This window comes from Dipodomys spectabilis, unplaced genomic scaffold (genome assembly GCF_019054845.1).
Source record: "Dipodomys spectabilis isolate Male_0828 unplaced genomic scaffold, ASM1905484v1 ptg000569l, whole genome shotgun sequence".
Lineage (NCBI taxonomy): Eukaryota > Metazoa > Chordata > Mammalia > Rodentia > Heteromyidae > Dipodomys > Dipodomys spectabilis.
The window spans coordinates 825,353-847,927 of record NW_024871246.1 but is presented as its reverse complement, the minus strand read 5'-3'; positions in this window follow the sequence as shown (position 1 = coordinate 847,927).

The window sequence follows — 22,575 nt, the reverse complement described above, 5'->3', positions numbered from 1 at the left end:
CCCAGGGCACACTGTGTTTGCAGTGCGGGGCCGGTGAACTCCGTGGGGGCAAGGCAGCCCAGGAGAGGAGTGAGGGCAGAGAGAGAGAGAGAGCAGATCGAAGAGTGAGCACACACACAAAGGCAAGCAGCTTTATAGCTGGCAACCTCCAAAATCTTAGTGCAGATCCTGGCGAGGAGCACAGAGCATGTGTAGCCTGTGCAGCAGGATATTGCCACAGGCAGCTACTCAGAGGTGTGGTGGCCATGGCAGGCCTGAGTCTGAGGTCCCTGCCCAGGGAGTATGGCAGTGAAGGTGGCTAAGGCAGGGGCAGTGTTGGCTGATGAGGAGGAGCAGAGGCCATGTGCAGCCCCTACATGCCCCGCAGACGCCAGCCTGCCCACTTCCTGCAGCATCGCGTTTCAAACATGGTGTTTTTGGCTCAGACCCATGGTGCCTCTAGAAGTCGCCCAGCAGAGATGGCACGCCCCTGGCTTGCTTGCAGCCCCTAGCAGGTCTCAGATCCCTGTCCTCGTACTCTGGGCCTGCATGCCTCTGGAGCCTCTGCCTACAGCTTCTCCCAGTAGCACACATGAGTGGCTGCCCCATGGGCCTGCACCCTGGGAACCCTCCTGCCAAAAAACCCTCTCCTGCTGACATGGACCCGCCCCTCCTACCTCCCCTCTCCTGTCCTGCTATTGTGTGCCCCATGCCCCACAGCCTGTCATGTCCCTGCCACAAATGTACCCCAGGGTTGGAGAGTGGGAGTGGGTGTTGACCCCGGGATCCCACCCCCACACTAGTAAACGGTGTACCAGGAAATGGAGTGATGCAGGAATGGGTGAGGAGGGGTCGCAACAGAGCTTGTGGCCTGGAACAGTGGGAGCTACACAGCTGCTCATCTGCACCCTTCCTCTTCCTGTTGGGAACCTGGTGGCTTTAGTCAGAGGTGGGGAGCATCACCTCCACACCTGCCTTCTTGGGTCTTTTGCTTTTTGCTGAGGGTGGTGGGTGTTGGATGCAAAAGATAGGCCCTCCTTGCTGTGTGAGCCGTTGTCTTCTGTGCTCGGTCACCCTTTCACCTGAGGAGGGTCCCAGAAAAGCCCACTAGTTATGTGAGGGCACTTGGAGTCAGGTAGAAGGTGAATACCTGGGAAGAACACACCCCATCCGACACACATATACCTGACCTGTGCCCACCACGTCAGCTGTCAACAGTTCTCACAGGGTGATCACATTTCCTAGCTCTCCCAGCATCTGCTAGCTCACAGTCCATCTGCTCTCCTAGTCCTTCACAAGAATCCCTGAAGTCACCCAGAAGCATCTAGGCTGGAAATAGGGAGTCTGTCCATGTCAGACACCCCTCTGGGACACTGTGACCCCCCTGCTTGTTTTGAGTCCTGGCTCTGAGGATCCACCTATCTCAGGACACCTTCACACAGAATCCTGGCCTGGGATTTGGGTGAATGGTGAGTAAATGCTGGTTGTTCCCAAGGGAACAACCTTGAGAAATGGAGAGGCAGAGTGGTTCTGCGTTATTAGAGCGGTGCTCCTTTGGGTGGGAGCCACTAGTTTGACAAGGGAATCCCTGTGCTCCAGCTTGTACCTTGTCCCAGAGGAGGAACCAACAAACTCAGGAGAGACACTGCTGGGTCTATTTGTGTGTGAGTCTGTGTGTGTGTGTGTGTGTATGCAAGAGAGAGAGGGGGATGGAGGGAGAGAGAGAGACAGAGAGAGAGAGTGAGAGAGAGAGGAAGAGAGACAGAGAGGGAGAGAGAGAAGGAGAGAGAGATCATCTTTCTCCTTATACTTGCCTGTCTGTGCTCAGGTGAGTGATCAGTTGGCAAATTGCAGGTGCTGCATGGAGGAGTCTTCTGTCACAGGTCTGGATTTACGTGTGTATGCGTGTGTGTGTGTGTGTGTGTGTGTGTGTGTGTGTGTGTGTGTTCGGAGAACAGGGAGAACAATGAAAACATATTTAAGTCATTGTGTCTAAAAATAGCAAAAACATTTTATATGTATGTGTGTATGTGTGTATTCTTTTTTCATCAATGCCAAATATGAGTCCAGCCATAATTTTTGTTTTCTCCTTGAACGTTTCATGGCTCCTTTGGAGAAATTTTCAGTAGACGTTCCTTTCCACCTACCTCTTCCCTATTTCCTCTAGCCCACAGTAGCTGCTGGGCCTGTGTGGGTCTCCGCTAGGAGGCCTGTGTGAATTACAGACCAGAGTGGACACCTGTCCTTCTGTCTTCAGCCAGAAGGATCATGAGGCAAGTGTGAATGCAGCCATACTCTTCTAGCCAGACAGTCTGCTCTCGTGTGTATAGTTGGAGCTAATTCAAGGGTTGGGAATGTGTCTGCCAAACATAATTAAGGAATTAAATGCGGGGGGGGGGTGAGGAGGGCAGGGGCTGTGAGGCTAGGAGGGTCTGGAGAGTGGTGAACGGTGTGACATGGCACATGGTTCACCACGACCAAGGATGAGAAGGCAAACTTACCCAGGGCATTGACTGTGTCCGTGGGAATCTGGGCAGGGAGCTCTGGACCCCCACTGATGACATGGATTCCCTCCCGCGGCATTGTACCAGTGGTCAATCATCTCTGGGGTTCTGAAAACTCCAATCTCTGTCCCGCCTGGGCAGTTTCCAGCTGGGCAGTGGTAGGCACGTGCATTCCCCCTGCGGAGCCCACCCAGTATCAGGCCGTGGCAGTTAGCAAGGGCTCTCTGAATGCCAGTTCCTTTTTTTTAAATTTTAATTGTTATTTTTTGTGAACATACTGAACAGAGGGGTTACAATTACATAGGCAAGATAATGAGTACATTTCTTACCAAGCATTGCAGCCTCCTCCTTTGTTTACCCTTCACATCCCTTCCCAACCTCCCCCTGCCCCCCCACCCAACCCACTCCACCCCTCCCGCACCAAAGTTGTAAAGTTCGTTTTCAACATGACAACTTCTACTTCTCAAAGTTGCAACGGGTCCACCTGTATCCTTAAACGACTTGTTTTTCCCCATCTCCTCCACAAATTACACCGACATCAAATATAGTGAAAGCAGGGGTTATACTCTGGAGGAGGGACACACAAAGCAACAAAGAAATAATCTTATAAATGAGTTAGAAACAAATGCATGAAAAAGAACATTGAAATACATATCTAAGGGTTCATTTTCCTAACATCACATTATCTGACCTTTTCTGCTTGACTCATACATGTAGTAGATATTGCAAATAAGGGAAACCATTAGACCTATGTTTTTTTGGGCTTGGCTTACTTCACTTAATACAATTTTTCCAAGCCTTTCCATTTCCTAAAAAATGGGGAAATGTCATTCTTTCTGATGGAGACAGAGAATTCCATTTTGAATATATATACCACATTTTCTTGATCCATTAATCTACTGAGGGGCATCTGGGTTGGTTCCATATCTTAGCTATGGTAAATAATGCTGCAATAAACATAGTTGTGCTGGTAGCTTTAGTGTGGTCTTGTTTGTAAACATTTGGGTAAATGCCCAAAAGTGGGATTGCTGGGTCATAGGGGAGCTCTATGTGGAGTCTTTTGAGGAACCTCCATACTGCTTTCCAAAGTGGTTGAACAAGTTTACACTCACACCAACAATGAAGTAAGGTTCCCTTCTGTCCACATCCCCTCCAGCATCTGTTGTTGTTAGAGTTCTTGATTATAACCATTCTAACTGGGGTGAGGTGATATTTCAATGTTGTTTTGATTTGCATTTCATTTGTGGCTAGGGTTGTTGAGCATTTCTTCATGTGTCTATTGGCCATCCTTCTTTCTTCTTCAGAGAAATTTCTCTTTAATTCTTTCGCCCACTTATTTATTGGGCAGTTGTTTGAGGATTTGTTGTTGGGGGATTTAATTTTTTGGGTTCCAAGTATATTTTAGAAATGAGACCCTTCTCCGTCGTATGGCTAGTGAAGATCTTCTTCCAATCTGTGGGCTTTCTATTGATCTTGCAAGATATGTCCTTTGCCATGCAGAAGCTCTGCAAATTCATGCAATCCCATTTGTCAAACCTTTCTTTGATTTGTTGTGTGTCCGGGTCTCTAATAAGAAAATTTCAGCCTGAGCCAAGGAGACCTAGGGTTTCTCCTATTCCATCCTGTAACGTTTTCAGAGGGTCTGCTATGACTCCGAGGTCTTTGATCCATTTGGAGTTGATTCTGGTGCAGGGTGATATATAAGGATCTAGCTTTAGTTTTCTACAAGTAGTTAACCAATTTTGCCAGCACCATTTACTGAAGAGGCTGTCTTTCTTCCATTCTATTATTTTAGCTCCCTTATCGAAGATTAGATGCCTATAGGTCTGTAGGTTCATTTCTGGGTTTTGAATTCTATTCCATTGGTCCTGAGGTCTGTTCTTTTGCCAATACCAAGCTGTTTTGATTACTATGGCTTTATAGTAGAGTTTGAAATTTAGTATTGATATTCGACCAGCAGTGTTCTTTGCCTTGAGGAGCGTTTTTGCTATTCTGGGTCTTTTATTATTCCATATAAATTTTTGGATTGCCTCTTCTATTTCCTTGAAGAATGTGTTTGGAATTTTGATAGGTATCTCATTGAATTTGTAGATAGCCTTGGGAAGTACTGCCATTTTCACGATGTTAATCTTTCCAATCAAGGATCATGGGAGGTTTTGCCATTTTCTAAGTTCTGTTTTGATTTCCTTGTTCAAGATTGTAAAGTTTTCATCATAGACGTCGTTCTCTTCTTTGGTTAAGTTAACTCCTAAGTATTTTATTTTTTGAGGGGCTATTACAAATGGAGTTACTTTCCTAATTGCAGCCACACTTTTCTCATTGTTGGCATACAGAAAAGCCATTGATTTTGGGGGGTTAATTTTATACCTTGCTAATTTGCCAAAGTTTTGAATCAGCTTGAGTAATTTGGGATTGGAGTCTATGGGGTTCTTTAAATACAAGATCATATCACCTGCAAAAAAGGGAGAGTTTTTTTTTCTTCTTTCCCTCTTTGGATCCCTTTTATGTTTGCATCTTGTCTTATTGCTGTAGCGAGGCATTCTAATACTAGATTGAAGAAGAGAAGTGGAGAGAGTGGTCATCCTTGTATTGTTCCTGAGTTAAAAGGAAATGGCTTTATTTTTTCACCATTAAGTATAATGCTGACTGTAGGTTTGTCATATACAGCCTTTATTGTATTGAGGATTGTTCCATGGATTCCTAATTTTCCCAAAACCTTCATCATAAAGGGGCGTTGGATCTTGTCAAATGTATTTTCTGCATCTATTGAGATAACCATGTGGTTCTTATCCTTGCTCCTGTTGATGTGCTGAATAATATTAAGTGTTTTGTGTATATTGAACCAGCTGTGCATCCCTGAAATGAATCCTGTTTGATCGTGGTGTACGATTTTTTGGATGAATTGTTCGAGTCGATTGGCCAAAACTTTCTTGAGAAGTTTTGCATCAATGTTCACAAAGAAATGGGTCTATCGTTCTCTTTATTTGATGTGTCCCTGCCTGGTTTTTGGATGAGGTTTATGATGGCTTCATAGAATGTGTTCGGTAGTGAACTTTCTCTTTCAATTTCATTGAAGAGTTGGAGGAGTACTGGTGTGAGCTCTGCTTTGAAGGCCTTGTAGAATTCCGCTGTAAAACCATCTGGTCCTGGACTTTTCTTAGCTGGGAGGTCTCTTATTGCTGTTTCTATTTCAATGCTTGATATGGGCCTGTTAAGATGGTTTAACTCATCTTGGTTTAGTTTTGGCATGTCAATATTTGCTAGGAAAAGGTCCATTTCTGTCAAGTTCTCAAACTTATTAGCATAAAGTTTTGAGAAGTATTCCCTTATGTTGTTCTGAATCTTGGTTGTTTCCGTGGTGATGTTTCCATTCTCGTCTCTGAGTTTATTTATTTGAGTGTGTTCTCTTCTTTTTCTGATAAGATTTGCTAAGAGTCTGTCAATTTTGTTAATTTTTTCGAAGAACCAACTCTTTGTTTTGTTGATTCTTTCTGTAGTTTTTGTGGATTCTAATTCATTTAATTCTGATTTAATTTTGATTATTTCTTTCCATCTACTGGATTGGAGTTTATCTTGCTGCTCTTTTCCAAGGAGTTTCAGATGTGTCATTAAATTGTTGGTTTCAGATCTCTCCAGTATGTTGATATAGGAGCTCAGAGCTATAAAATTGCCTCTGAGTACTTCCTTTGCTGTGTCCCAGAGGAGCTGGTAATTTGTGTGCTCATTTTTGTTGAATAGCATGAAAATTTGAATTTCCTTTCTAATCTCTACCATGACCCACTCGTGATTCAGCAGTGTGTTGTTCAGCCTCCATGTGTTACCGGACTTTCTTTGGTGGCTTTTGCTGTTGAGTTCTAATTTTATTTCCTTGTATTCAGAGAGAATGCAAGGTATTACTTTAATGTTTCTGAATTTGGACAAGTTTGCTTTGTGGCCTAAAATGCGGTCTATTTTTGAAAATGTTCCATGTGATGCTGAGAAAAACGTGTGTTATGATGTTACTGTGTGAAATATTCCGTAGATGTCTGTTAAATATAGTTGATTTTGCAGGTGTTTAAATCTGCGGTTTCTCTGTTGAGTTTTTGCCAAGTTGATCTCTCTAGTGGGGAGAGCGGTGTGTTAAAATCCCCAACAATTGATGTCTTTGGATCTATGTGGGATTTGAGGGAAAGTAGTGTTTCTTGGATAAATTTTGGTGCTCCATTGTTTGGCGAATAGATATTTAGAATTGTAATATCCTCCTGAAGGAGAGATCCCTAAATTAGTATGTAGCGACCTTATTTATCTATTCTCACGAATTTTAATTTGAAGTCTATTTTATCTGATATTAGGATTGCAACTCCTGCCTGTTTATGGGGGCCGTTTGCTTGGTAGATTTTTCTCCAGTCTTTAAAATTGAAATTGTGTTTGTTTTTATGGGCAACATGTGACTCCTGAAAGCAGCAGATAGATGGATCTTGTTTTTAATCAAACTAGACAGTCTATGTCGCTTAATTGGAGAGTTAAGTCTGTTAATGTTAAGAGATAGGACTGAGAGGTATTTGGGAGTTCCTGCCATGTTATCCACCTTCTTGGGCGTTGCAAAAACTGGGTTCTTCCTATGGTTCTTGGATTCTCAGTTTGGGTGCAGTTTCTTGGCCTTTATTTTGGTCTTGTTGGTTTTCTATATGTAGGACATCTTTAAGAATCTTTTGTAGGGCTGGTTTGGTGGAGATATATTGTTTCAATTATTCTTTGCTATGGAAGGCTTTTATTTGGCCTTAGATTATGAAGGAGAGTTTGAATGGGTACAGTATTCTTGGTTGATAGTTGTTTGTTTTTAGGGCTTGGCATACATCATTCCAGGCTCTTCTTGCTTTGATTGTCTCTGCTGAGAAATCTGAGGTGATTCTAATTGGTTTCCCTTTATAGGTGATTAATCTTTTCTCCTTCCCAGCTTTAAGGATCTTTTCCTTGGTCTGAGTTGATCCTGTGGGGATTATAATGTGACATTGGGATGTCCTATTCTGATCTGGTCTATTTGGAGTTCTAAAAGCTTCTTGTATCTGAATAGGCCTATCTTTTTGCATGTTTGGGAAGTTCTTTGCTAAGATCCTGTTAAACAAATTTCCTAGACCATTAACTTCTGTTTCTAGGTGCTCCTCTACACCCATTATCCTTAGATTAGGCCTTCTGATGGTGTCTTCCAAATGTTGGATAGATCTATCATATTTCTTGGACTTGTCTTGGATGGATGGATGTTCTTTCTCTATAATATCTAGGCTGTCTTCAATCCCTGAGATTCGATCTTCTGCATGCTCTAACCTGCTCTCAAGACTTTCTACTCTGTTTTTTATTTCTTTTCCTTCCAATTGGTCAGCTTTAATGGCTTCAAATTCTTTGTTGAAGCTTTGTTTTACATCTTGTATGAACTTCTTTACTTCCTTAATTTGGTGTTTAGTGTTTATTCTCAAATCCCTTAGTTGATTGGTTATGGTTTCCTTGGACTCCCATTCCTTTTGTTGGGTTCCATTCAGCATTCCCTTTGTGGTCTCCCTGACTTCCTTCAGCTCTTTGTTAATGGATCCCATGAATGCCTTTAGTTATCTTTGTGTATTCTCATACTGCTCTCTCAATTCCTGTATTCCTCTTTGCTTAGCTTCCTGCCATTCATGCCATTCCTGTAGTTCTTTTTGAATGTTGTCATCCTGTTCACGCCATTCCTGCCTTTCTCTTTGAGTATTCTCAAGCTGCTCACGAAAATCCTGTATCAGTTTTTGAGTAGCTTCTTCACGCTCATGATATTCCTGTATAAACCTTTGGATTGCCTCCTCTCTCTCCCTTTCACTCTCATACAGAGTCCTTTGCAGGATTTCAATCTTTTCCTGCATTGACCTATTGATTGCCTCCTCTCTCTCCCTATCAAGCTCATACAGAGTCTTTTGTAGATTTTCAATCTTTTCTTGCATTAACCTTTTGTTTGCCTCCTCTCTCTCCCTATCACACTCATACAGGGTTCTTTGTATGTTTTCAATGTTTTCATTTATCATGTTTGTCAGCAGTGTTTGTAGAGCTATTTGGGAACTCTCCTCTGAATTATTCATTATCTGTTCTGTCCCCTGATTATAATGCGATTTTTCTTGTGGTTTTCCGGCTTACTCTGCCCATTTGCGATGAAAATAACACCAGTTTTGTGCTAGAACAGTAACTTAAGGCAAGCATCAACCAAAGTCTGAATTTGCACAGTCAATAGTCTGCAGATACAATCTAGTTCAACTGATACCTCTATTCAACATCAAACTTCTATATATTAATTGGCAATGAACCACAACTAAGAATTTGATAAACCAGAAATTATTAGGGTTAGGGAGAGTTGTGGGTAAAAAATAGGAATAGTGTGATGTGGGAAGGTACAGGGAGAGTAACTTAACTAAGTCCTAGACTCAAAGCAGGAAATAGGTTGGATAGGATGAAAGTAGAGAGATAGAAAGCAAGAAGAAAGAGAAAGGAATAAAAAAAGAGACCAGGAAAAAAATAGAAAAATAAAAATTAATAATATGCAGAAACGAGAACAAACTATTCAAAGAACGTGAATATAATGAGAGAAAGGGAGGGATATAAAGGAGATGTGAAAAACTTAAAAATAAAAATACTTAAAATATTATATAGTTATAAAGAGGTAGTACTGCTATTAAGGAATTTAAGTCTCAGAGGTTTTGAATTGAGTAATAAATTTGTGGCTTAAGTGTGTACACAATGGGGGATAGGGTTTTAGAGTCAACTACGGGTTTATGTGAGGATATACAGAACAACAATTATCTCCCATAAAGAAGAACAAAAGAGAGAAGAAGGTCAGAAAGATAAGGAAGAAAGAAAAAAAAGATCAGAAGTTCAGTCAAGCTAAGCAAAAAACAAAAAGAAAAAAAAATTAAAGGGAAATAAAAAGAAAGAAAAACGCACACACACATGTATCAGTAAAATAAAGATTATAAGGGGGAAAAAAAGTTTCTAGAAAACAATTTTTTTCAAAAAAGTTAAAAATTAAAATAAAGTTTTAGAAAAGAAAAAAAATTGTAAAACGTATAAAGGAGAAGAAGAAGAAAAAAAACGTTCTTTGATTTTTTGGGGGAGCGTTAGGAAATATCCTGTATCTCCCTTGTGTCTGTAATCAGCCTCTGGTTGCAGTCTATGGTCTGCTTGTGGTCCTGTGGCTTGGTTGATTTCTTAAGTCAGTTTGTTTGGACAGGCAGAAAAATGCTCTATTTTACCCAGGATTTTGCGATCCTCCTCCCAAGTTAGTTCAATGGGAGGGGGGTCTGCTTCTATTATCACAAAAGAGGGAGATGGCTTTTTCCTCAAGTTTGGAGATGCTGTGATGAGGCTAGGTTCTGGGTAGAGTTGAGGCCTTTCAGCAAACAGTAGCTTTTCCCAGGGGCTAGTCTGTGAGAAACTCACAGAGCCCAGCCTGGAGACACTCTCAGGGTTTCTGTTTACTGATGTAGACGCTGCTAAAGGTAGGGGAAGCCTCTGGTTCTGATTTCCCAGTGAAGAAAACCACCCCTAAGGCTGGCACCCGAACTGGGTGACTTTTCCCTGGGTGGAGCTGAGTCTGGCAGTTCACGCCATTAAGTTCTTGTGACCTGATAAATGACTCCTTTTATTCCAAGGCCTGAGTTGGAGCTAGCAGCTCCGCCAAGCTTTGTTGGTATCCAAGATGGAGATCTCCGGTACTGGGGGGGGAGGGGTGGCCTTCCCTCCTCTGCTCCCTGCGAAGGAGTGAGGACGTCAGGCTTCTATTCACGCCGAGTCTTGGTTCCTGGGTCGTCTCTGGTCTGCAAACTGCAGGATGAAGATGGCTGCTCCTTGTCGGTTCTTGCTGGTGTTGAGTGGAATCCGCTCGCCGGCCACGTTTGGCTCTTTTGTCTGAGACTCTCTCTCTTTCAGGTATGGTGGTACGGCCACCGCTGCAGAGGAAGCGGCGGCCGCTGCTGGCAAGAGCTCAGATCTGTCTCCTTGCCTGAATTTTCCCTCTCTGGCCTAACTCTCTGTCCTGTGATGGCACACTTGGTGTGATTCTCTGGCTTAGGACTGTTCACTGGAACTCTAAAACTGCTTTCTATGCGAGAGCTTGTTGAGCCTCAAGCTTCTCCTCCGCCATCTTCCAGGAACTCCTCTGAATGCCAGTTTCTGTAACCTGCTGTAGGCTGTCTAGAAGGAAAAGGGGACAGTTGACTTTGGAATCCTTTGATTGGGACAAATTAAATACCATATTTTCCAGGGTTTTATCATGAAGCTGGCAATTTCCACTAACACCTGGGATTATGGGCCAAATTAGACTGACCATTTCAGCCACCAAACAATGACATTCAAAGCACCACAGGCAGAGTTCCCTAGCCAGATGGTCTCCTGCTATGAGACCATGGTCTCATGCCTTGACTGCATTTCTCTGGCAGCTGTTGATTCTATTCCTGCTCTCTCTAGGGTGACCACCAAAATCGAGGACATCGAGGGGGGGCAGAGATTGTGACCACACCATCCCCAGCTTGCCCGCTGTGAGCAGAGATGATTCCCAGCATCTGCACTGGACTCTTGGAGATTCAGAAACCCAGGATCCTTCGAGGATCCTTTCTCTGAAACATGAATCTTGGGGGCCGGATATGGTAGACCATCCTGGCTAGCCCCAGGGGGAGAAGAGGAGGCCCCTTCAGCCAGGCCTTCAGCTCAGGGCAACCTCGTTCACACCTGTGTGGGGAATTGAGTGCCACAGAGATGTTCAGCCACTGGACAGAGATCTTTGAGAAGATAGGCATCCCAGAGGCCCCGGAATCCAGCGAGTACATCGTGGCTCACTTCCTTGGAGCCAAAACTGTTAAGTGCAGTGGCACCAGGATGGCGGGAAGTGGGAGGACAGAGAACTGTGGGAGAGCTACATCAGGCTTCCCCCCCACCAGGATGCTTAGCTGTATCAGATGGGACTTTTCTGTAGTATTGTCGTAGGAAGATGCTCATTTATTTATCCAAAAAGCAGTTAGAGTGTGAGCCAGGCTCTGGGGGGGTCCATAGACAATGAAAGGTTCCAGTGCTGGTTCCACAGTACATGAAGAATCCTTGGTTTGAGCTGGATGCCGATGCTTCACACCTGTCATCCTAGCTACTAAGAGGCTGAGATGGGAGGATAGAGGCTTAAGGCCGGGGCAGGAAAGCCTGTAAGACTGTTATGTCCAACTAACTAACAAAAAGAAAACAACAGAAGTGGATGTGTGGCTGAAGCTGTAGTCTGTTGGCCTTGAGTAAAAAGGCTCAGTCACATAACCCAGGTTCTGAGTTCAAGGCCCAGGAGTGAGAGAAAGAAAGGAAAGAGAAAGAGGAGGGAATTACAGAGAGAGAAAAGGAAGAAAGGAAGGAAGAAGGAAGAACATGCAAGCCTTGGTTTGGAGTCCCTGGATCAAGGAGCCAACCATTCACATCTCTGTGGGGACAGTTTCAGAGCATAAAGGCAGTATGTAGGACCAAACCACAGACCCCTCAGCAACTTCATAACATCCAGAAGCCTGGTGGTCACCGACTGCAGAGGGAAGCAGCCTCGATTAGACCCTTGGGCTCAGGGTGGGTCACCAGGTTTCAATCATCTCCGGCCCCAAGGAGTTTATTTTCTGGTCAGATAAGAAGGAAATGTGTAAGGGCTAGGGAGGTGTTGGGGTGATGGAGTGTCAAGAGGGGGGAGCAAGGGATAAAAAGGAAGATGAAGAGAGAGGATGATCCCAGTTCAGGTGTGTCAGGACTTCGCCTGTCAACCTAGACCATCACTGATAGAGCTTTTGACCCAGCCACATTGCAATTAAATGTCTTGGTGCCCGTTGACCACCTGGCTATCATCCACCTCAGGATGCCTGTGCAGTATGACTTTGGGGACTGGGATTTCCAGGCTCAATCTGAAGGTCACATCCCCGGTGTTCATTTCTCGACCAGAGAAAGAGGTAAGCATGCCACTGGCACAGGACAGACAGGGAATGAGGGAGGGAGTCGGGTTCAGTGGTGCCCCAAGTCTTCCTCGAGTGGGCGTTAAGACCCTGTGATTGCCATTCTCAGAGGCAGAGGTGGGTGTCTTTGCTGGCTCAGCCTTTAGTCTAGATGGCAGATCTGGGACTCAGAGAGGGCCAACTGAAGGTGGGGAAAGGTTGGGTAGAGGCTGGTGGGAAAACTAGAGGCACTAGGCTCTGAGCATTGTTGTTTCTTTGAGGATACTCACCACCTAGGAACATTCCTGGGATGGATGAGCCCTTTTCTCCTTTCCAAGAGAGAGGGACCATTGGCCCAGAAATCCTTTCGTTCCCACATCTTGTGGTTGGATAACTAGAACTCACCTCACTGCTCAGTATTGAGGCAGTACAGTGAGAGATCCTGAGTCTTTGATAAGGTCAGGGGATCCTCAGTATGAGATTGTATTGAATGTCCTAACTAGGTGCATGGTCAGTCCCATCTAAGACTTTCATGATGTAGGACATACAATCTAAAGAATCAGGGCATGATGGGGCCTGTTCTGGGGGTTTTGAGTATTATATGTTAACTTTGAGCTCCCATGTGCCCAACTGCTTCTCTTTCTTGGGTGGGTCTCTGCTAGAAAAAGCATGAAACTAGGAACTGGGTCCTATCCCTTGGCTTTGATGCTGAAAGCTAGCACACTACCATTTGAGCCACAGCTCCACGTCCAACTTTTTTGGGGTGTTTAATTGAAGATAACGAGTTCTCATGGACTTTGCTGCCAAGGGTGGCATGCAACTACAGTCCTCAGATCTCAGTCTCCTGAGGGGATAGGATGACAAGCATGGAAAATATCTTTCACTGGATGCCAGTAGCTCATGGCTGTCATCCTAGGTACTCAGGAGCTGAGATCTGAGGACCATATGTCAAAGCCAGCCGGGTCTGGATAGACCCTGAGACTCTTGTCAAAAGGAACTGACAGAAAACCGGAAGTGGTGCTGTAGCTCTAGTAGTTGAGTGCTTGCTTTGAGCTGAAGAGATGAGGGACAGCACCCATACCCAGAGTTCAAGCCCCCACAACAGAAAACAAGGAAGAAAGTAAGACATCTTTGCCTGCAAAGGGTGGGGGAGGTGGGGGGGGGGCAGGCAGGCGGATGCTGTGTTTGGGAGACTAGGCGATGGCATCACTGTACAGACATTTCTATGAACTCCCCAATTTTGCCCCAGTTTGAAGCCACAGCTTCAGGAGGACGTGGCCTGTAGCAGGCAGGGATTGGGTGAATGGGTGCAGGGGTGGGATTGTTGTGTCTGTATTCTCTCCATTGAAGGTTGGATTTGGATGCTGGGTGTCAGAGTCTGAAGTGACGGTTTGCAAGAAGTTTGTGGCCTGACAAATTGGGTTTCCTCTGGGTATATAAAGGTGGCTGAAGCTGGGCACCGCCGGTGCTCAGAACTGTCATCCTAGCTACTCATAAAGCTGTAAAGATCATGGTTCAAAGCCAGCTTGGGCAGGAAAGTCTGTGAGATTCGATGGCCAATGGACCACCAGAGAACAGGAAGTAGTGCTGTGGTTCAATTGGGGAGTGCTCATCTTCAGCTGAAGAGCTGAGGGACACTACCCTGGCCTGGAGTTCAAACCCCATGACCAACAACAAAATAAGAGGTGACTAAGTTTTCTGTATAGCTGTGTGTATAGTAGGAAATTCTATGCTGGGTTGTGAGATATTTCAGATATGTGAGAGGCTCATTGTTTTGTCTACAGTGGGTCTGAAGTCGAGAGTGCCAGCTTCTTGGGGATGGGATGTGACCCTAATGGAGGGAGTTCATGGTTCCGTTCTCAGGGACTGCTGAAGCCTTGGGCTATACGTGTGTGTGTGTGTGTGTGTGTGTGTGTATCTGTGTCTGTGTCTGTGTCTATGTCTGTGTGTGTGTGTCCGTCTGTCTGTGTCTGCGTCTGTGTGTGTTTGGAGGTAGAAAAAGTGTCCTTGAATTCAGAGCTTAGGTGCTGTGCCTGAGTTTTGTGCTCAAAGCTAGTGCTCTGACTCTTGAGCCACAGCTCCACCTCTGGCTATTTGGTGGTTCACTGTAGATAAAGAACCTCACAGACTTTCCTGCATGAGCTGGCTTTGAACAGTGATCCTCAGATGTCAGCCTCCTAAGTAACTAGGATGACAGACAGGAGCCACTTGAGCTGGCTTTGTGTGTGTGTGTGTGTGTGTGTGTGTGTGTGTAGAAGTGGGTTGTAACAAGGAGCAACTGAATCTTTGATAACTTCTAACCGCTGTCTTTGGGGGGGTGAATGGGCTTTATGGCTGAGGTCTGGGGGCCTGGAAGGGTGAGACTTGAAGGGGACTCAGGACCGCTAAATTATAAGATGAAGGGATTTTTGTGCCCTGGAACTGTTCACTCCCTTGGGCCTGTTTGGTGACAGAGGGAGATTGGGAGGACCTGGGGTTGGGGCCGACAGGGGGTGGCTCCCCAGGGCAACAGGGAACCTGGCCAGCACTTAGTACGGATGTGAGCCCCGTTAGTATGGAGCATATTTGCATGGGTCAGACTCTGGGTCTTCTCATCATGACGTCTGATGGGAGAGGCCAACCCTATTTTAAATATTGACCTGTGATCTTCAGATCTCAGCCTCCTAAGTATCTAGCATTATAGGCATGAGCCTCTGGCAGAGGGCCTCTGATTATTTTCGGTATATTAGGGTTTGAACTCAAGGCCTTAGGCTTTCCAGTCAGGTCTTCTACCACAGGAGCCAAGCCTTTCTGTCTTGGTCATTTCTGAGATAGAGACTCAATATATGCTCAGGCTGGGCTGGATTGCGGTCCTCCTGTGACAGGAATTGGTCACCATGCCTGGTCCTTCTCTAGTTGGGATGCTAGACATATAACGCCATGCTCAGTCATCGGTTGGTTAGATGGATTGTCCCAAACTCTTAATCCATGGCAGCTGATTCTTGACCACAGTTGAAGCTCTGCATTGGGCCTCAACCCTCTGACCTCAGTCTCCTCACAGGACAGTTGTGAGGAAAGAAGGGATCAATACAGGGGGATCTGTGGGGCAGAACCAGGCATTGAGGGAGTGGTCATCAGATATGGTTCTTGGCAATTATGTGAGCATATGACAGGAAGATACCTGGAAAGAGCTCAGATGGGGCCTATTATTTATCGTGATGCAGGTATGGGATTATGAAACAAAACATGGCTCTCTTTCATCCTTACCCTATGCCCATGAGGAAAAGGATCTTTCACTGTGTTCAGTTTTGCAGCTGGGGAAAACGAGGCACGGAGAAGCTGGATGGCCTACTCATTTCCCCCAGCTTACAGGAAGCTCGGCCTGACTTCTCTGCCATGCTCCCTAGGACAATGAGTGCTATTCAGTCCACTTCTTGTGGTGGGAAGTCCACTTAATTTCAGTTGTGGGGCTTGAACTCTGGGCTTGGACGCTGTCTCCAAGCTCCTCAGATAAAGGCTAGCACTCTACCACTTGAGCCACAGCACCACTTCCGGTTTCCTGGTGGTTCTTTGGAGATAAGAGTCTCACAGACATTCCTGCCTGGGCTGCTATGAACCATGGTCCTCATATCTCAGCCTCCTGTGTATTACCATTATAGGCCTGTGCCACAGACACCCGGCTAAAGTGTATTTCTGACTCTCTCTCTCTCTCACTCTCTCACAGGAACTGGTTGAATGGGTGTTGGAGGAGGTGGCCCAGGGTCTCCATGTGGCTGTGCCTCACGGTGTCCCTCTCATTCTGGAAGTGGGCTGTGGTTTAGGAGCTGTCTCACTCAGCCTGTTGAACTAGCTCCTTGAGGTAAGCTCCTCAAGGAGGAGCCCGGGATAGACTGTGATGGTTATTCCTTGTCAGTCCATCTGGTGAGACCTTCCCCACTACCCTCTGCTAAGACATTTAAAGGAAAGTGGATGAGGAAGTGTTCCATTGTCCAACTGCACAGCACAATCCCAGGCCTCTGATCTTCACCGCCACCTATCTGGCCAGACCCTGATTTATAAGAAAATGAATTCACTCTATGTCTACTTCGCTTTGCTGGGGTGTGTTGTTTCGGGGAGGGGGGGCGGTGTGCAGCGGAAAGACCTGAGAACTAATATCTCCTGGGGAACATTTGTTCTTGTGACAGAGCCAAGTCATTGCTGTGGATAAGGAAGAATCCGCCATCAGACTGACCCAGAACAATGCTCAAAGGTAGGTAGGCTGTTGAAGTATCAAACCCATCCATGTCTGCTTCCCACTCACAACAAGGTGGGTGCAGTGAGGGTGGCCCGGCACTGGCCCTAGGGGATTATACATGGATGGTGGCAGTCAGGTGCCAGTGGCTCTCACCCGTCATCCTGGCTATTCGGAAGGCTGAGGACTGATGGTTATGACTAAGAGCCAGCCCAGGCAGGAGAGTCTGAGGGATTCTAAACTCCCATAAACCACCTCTTCCCCCACAAAAAGGCAGATGTGGTGCTGTCGCTCAAGGGTTAGAGCCTCAGCCTTGAGTAAAAGAAGCTCAGGGCATGAATTCAAGACCTAGGACTCACAAAAAAAAATAAATGAATAATGGGCTCCTGTTATCTTACAACCAAAAAGGATGGATTCAGTCTTCTCGCCGGTACTTGTAGCCAAAGGTAAGGGGCTTCCCTTGATGTTCCACTAAACCTCTCCTTCTCTCTATTAAATCTCTCCCGGCTTCAGTTCTGGGATAGAATTCAGATCATCATACTTGGTGTGACCTTATGTACCCTATCCTACCCACCTTCCTTGGGGTGGAGATCCTGGATATATTCACCACTGGGAGAATGAAGCACCAGAGTGATGTGGGTAGGTATCCCCGAAACTCAAACACATACACACACTCACCTAGCCAACTCAGACTAACCTTTTCCAAAGGCACTTTATCTCCTTGGATTAACTGACCTAGGAGAGGAACTTGATCCCCTGTAAATGATTATTTTAACTAGGGCTTGCTAGTTGACATGAGATAAACAAAATCTCAAAAGAAAGGCCCTGGTGCCTATCACCTCTGGCTCAGGATCACACCTAACAACCTGGCTACTCTAGAGGCAGAGATCTGAGGATCAAAAATTGAAGCCAGCCATAAGCTGCAAAGTCAGTGAGACTCTACTCTCCATGGAACCACCAAAAAGCCAGAAGTGGAGCTGTGGCTCAAGTGATAGAGTACCAGCCTTGAGCACAAAAACTCAGAGAGACAGCTTCCAGACCCTCAGTTCAAGCCCACACAAAGAAATGGCCCCATTTGTTGCCCCCAGATTGCCTGGGCCTCGAGTGCCTTGTCACAGAGTTAAATACAGCACCGGTCCTTGGGTAGTATATCAGAGCCTTCAGAAAGAAATTGGATGGTGGAAGCCAGGCCTTCCCCTTTGTGTGCTCTCAACCCACATCAACTGAAGGCAGAGCATGACAATACTGGCAGCTTGCAGAGTGGAAAAGATCCTCCTCTGCCAGGGTTTTTGGAGTGGGCTTCATAGAGACAGCACTTGAAATGGGGTATTGCTTAACAAGGAGGATCTGTCAAGAAGCACAGAGAGCAAAGATGCTGTAAATCAAGGACAACATAGCAGAGTGTGTTCATTTCCAGCCAGGGCTGCTGTTGAGAAACTCGGTAAATGTGTGCAAGACTGTGCTGAGACAAGTCCAAGGGGTCACAGAAGAACAGCTTTCCAAGATTGGGATTGTGTCTTAGCAGTAATGGGCTTGCATGGCACACAGGAAACCCTAGTTTTGATTACTAGGTTCCGCATACACAGAAAAAGCCAGAAGTCGCACCTTGGCTCAGGTGGAAGAGTGCTGGCCTCGAGCAAAAGCAACTCGGGGACAGCGCCTGGGCCACGAGGTCAAGCCCCAGGACTGTCAATATAAAACAGCATTCCACGGGACCTGGGTGACAGGTGGATGGCTATGCCCTGTAGCTCTTAGTAGATCAATCCATGCATTGTGTCTCCTTCTTTGACAGCGGGGATCTGGACACTCCTTCTGTCCTGAGCACTCCTGGACCCACGTATCAGCAACCCTCCCACCATTTTCCACTGGGACATGGAGCAGCTGGCCCCAGAAATTCTCAGGTACTGGTGGGGTTCAGCGGGGGGATACAGGGCAGGCTGCCGAACACCTAGTGGTCTGATCTGCCCCGGAAGACCAGGCCATCCAGAGGAGGCGGATGAGATGTTAGAGAGGGGTAGTGATGTGAAGGGGGCCCTTTAATACCCATGGCCCTACCCCAATTCTGAGCCTCCATTTGCCATGCCTGAGGGAGGTAGAGGAGTGTCTAGGTGGTAGTGTTTAGAGGAGAATGAGTTGGAAATTCTAAGGAATGAGAAACCATAAGTCCCGCTCTGGTGGCTCACACCTGTCATCCTGGTTACTTGGGAGGCTGAGATCCAGAGATCTTGTTTCCCAGCCCAGGCAGGAAAGTCCCATGAGAGTCTCATCTCCAATCTCCAACCAAAAGTGGCGCCATGGCTCAAGTGGTAGAGCACTGTCCTTGAGCAAAAATCATCATCGGGGACAGTACCCAAGCCATGATTTCAATCCCCTCAACCAAAAAACAAAAAACAAAAAAGAATGCACCCCTTGCTTGCAAGAGATGGTGAAGGAGTGCGGTTGCTGTGGTTGGAAGAACAGGTGCTGGCCTCACTGTACAGACATTTCTAAGAACTCCCCAGGTTTGCCCCAATGCAAAGTCACAGCAGGGTGTGCATTGCCTTACCAAGAACTCAAGAGGTTGTGTCCTATCTTACCTAAGGAGTGGACGAATGAGAGCAGGGGTGGGAGGGTAGTGTCAATTTTATTCTCTCCATCCAAGGAAGAATGGTTTTGGATGCTGGTGCCAAAGTCTGAAGTGAAGGGTTGCATGTGCTTTGTGGCCTGACAAGTTGGGTTTCCCCTGGGTCTAAGAAGGTGGTTGAAGCCAGGCGCCGCTGGTGGCTCACAAATGACATCCTAGCTACTCAGGAGGCTGAGATCTGAGGATGACAGTTCAAAGCCAGGTTGAGCAGGAAAGTCTGAGAGACTTTATCTCCAGTGAACCACCAGAAAATCGGAAGTGATGCTATGGCTCCAGTGGTAGAGCGCACACCTTCAGCTGAAGAGCTGAGGGACTACACACAGGCCCAAAGTTCAAACCCCATGACCGACAACCAAAAATAAGGTGGCTGACTTTTCTTCATAGCAGTGAGTACAGTAGGAAGTGCCGTGCTGAGTTATGAGCCATTCCAGATGTGTGAGAGACTCTGAGTTTTGTCTACATTTGATATGAGGACTGTAGAGCCATCTTTCTGGGGGTTAGGATGTTCAGGTGATCAGGGACTGCTGAGGCCTTGCCTTACTCGTGTGTGTGTGTGTGTGTGTGTGTGTGTGTGTGTGTGTGTATTTCCCTCATCTCTGTCCACTTCCAGGGTGCCTGTCTGCCTCTTCCTGAACTCGGATGGCGCCCCTCCTCCCTAGCAACCTTGCATTCAGCCCCCTATCAGGGTCTACAATGAGTCCTAAATTGCCAGAGACCTGCATATACCAGCTTTTCTTTGGGGCCCAAGTCCGGCTGTCCATATCTTTGGCCGCCTCCAGGGGATTCTGAATCAGCAGGGTCAGCTGGCATGTGTTCTCCCCTGCCTCTGGGGTGACAGGGTCAGTCATGCGTTGTTCAGTCATTTTCCTCTGGCTGCATATCCCACTCCCAGCAGGCTGGCAGTGGAGTGGGGGAAGGGTGGTTTCCAGTGGCTCTGGCCAGATCGACCTTGATAGCTTACTGAAGGCTGCCCAAGCAAGGATGATCTGGGGCTACATGGGAGGTGAAGCCAAGGTTGCTTGGAAGTGTTAGTCAGTATCAAAGAAAAGTCAAGGTACCTTATCACAGGCAAGTCTATCTTCTGGGCCCAGCTGGGCCTCTCAGGTCCTTCTAGACAATTCCGGATGCCCAGAATACAGAGGCACAGACTTTAGATTCCAGGACCAGGTAACTGGGATAAGGGACTGGTATGTACCAGTACCTCAATGTACTGGGGCATTAGCCTTGACCTGGCTATGCCCCACTTGTGTAAGTTCACTTCTTAGCCCATGGCCACACACCAGCTACTTCTGCTGTGGAAGTGGCAGGATCAGAAATGAGATCTAAGATGACCAAAATCTGGATTTATGGCCGGAGTCGGGTGGGGGGGGGGGGTGTCTTTAAAAAATCTTAGAGCTGGAACTCAGAGCTTAGCACTGTCCCTGAGCTTCCTTTGCTCAAAGCTAACACTCTAACACTTGAAACACAACTTACCTTTTATCTTTTTTAGTAGTTTAGTAGACAGAAGTTTCTCACATATTTTCCTACCTGGGATGGCTTTATGTTGCCACCCTAAGAGCTCAGCCCCTTGAGTAGCTAGGATTGCTGGTATGAGCCACGGGCACCTGCTAAGGTTGTGTGTGTGTGTGTGTGTGTGTGTGTGTGTATGTGTGTGTGTGTGTGTGTGTGTGTTTCCCGGGGCTTAAACTCAGAGCCTAGGTGCTATCCTTTAGCTTGTTTGCACAAGGTTGGTGCTGTGCCACATGAACTACAGTAGCTCACTTCCCATCTTTTTGGTGATTTATTGGAGATAAGAATCTGCCCAGGCTAGCTTTTAATCTTGATTGATCCTCTGGTTTCAGCCTTGAGTAGCCAGGATTATAGCCACTGGCATCCAGCTGCAAGGGTATCTTTTCATACTCTCTTCTATTGTAACAGCTGTCTACTTGCCCTGGCCAAGATCTCTGACCTCCATAACAGCTCCCACCAGCCTCTGATTGTGTGGAAACCACAAAGGTCAAACTGATCCCATTTCTTTGTCCTCAGGGGAGAAGGTTATGTTTCGTCTGAAGCCTGGGATAGGAGTGGTGGCTGTAGATTGGTGCTTAGCTGGGAGAGAGGTAGTCTGATTTAGCCAAGAAGGTAAGTGTGGCCAAATGCTAATAGCTCATGTCTCATATTCCTAGCTCTTCAGGAGTCTGAAATCTGAGGATTGCCATTCAGAGGAAGTGCAGCAAGAAATGTCTGTGAGACTCTCCTCTCCCAAGAACCACCTGAAAGCTGGAAGAAAAGATGTGGCTCAAGTGGTAGAGAGCTAGCCCTGAATGAAAAAAGTGAGGGACAGAGCCTGGGCCCTGAGTTCAAGCCTTAGTACCAAGATGCATAATTGCTCATCCACACACGAACACACACCACACACACACAAACACACACACATACACACACATACACACACATACAGAGGAAGGTAGTAATGATGAGCTGAGCTAGAACTGGGGGCAGTCCTGAGGCATAGTCAAAGTAAACTCTCAAGCCAAATCAAGTGGTTTCTCCCTAAGTCTTTCTTGGGCTGAAGGGTCTCGGCCATGGCAGTAAATTCCATAGAACCTACCCCTCCATCTGTGCATGGGGCCATAGGACCAAGGGAAGGACACTAGGGATGCTCGTTTGTAGTTGGCGCACGATTTCAGATCTTAATCTGCACCCAAGCACTGGTGAGGAAAGCAGGACTCCGAGCCCTGGGATTCCTGGGATAGCGACTGCTACAAGCAGCAGCCAGTTGGCTGTGGATTCCTGAGCCTACAAGGCTTTCACGAGCCCAACTCAACACCTGCCCAAGGTGTGCCTGACAAATTCATGCATTTGTGATACCCGAATGAGTGGACGTTACTTGGTGTGACATCTTGCACCTCCTGCCCCTCCTGGCCCAGAATCCTGGTCTGAGATGGCGATTTACTGCTCAGATCCACATTGCACCCATGACAGATGCAATTCTGATGATCTCCATGCCCCAAGGCTTGATCTTTCTCTGTTACTGTGGCCCGCTCTGTAGGCAATGGCCTCCAAACAGGCTCCACTCAAGACTTGTAGAACACCTACACATTGGGAGAACCTCAGAGGGCCAACAGGAAACTACTTTGCCTAGAGCCACACAGTGAGGTCCAAGCAGACCAGGTGTTGGTCACAGGGCTCGAACACTGGACCTGGGCTCTGTCCCAGCTCTTAAGCTTACCACTTGAGCTACAGAACTACGTCCAGTCCTCTGGAGGTTCCTTGAAGATCAGAGTCTCCCGGACTATCCTGCCTAGGCTGGAATTGAACTGCGATCCTCAGATCTCAGCC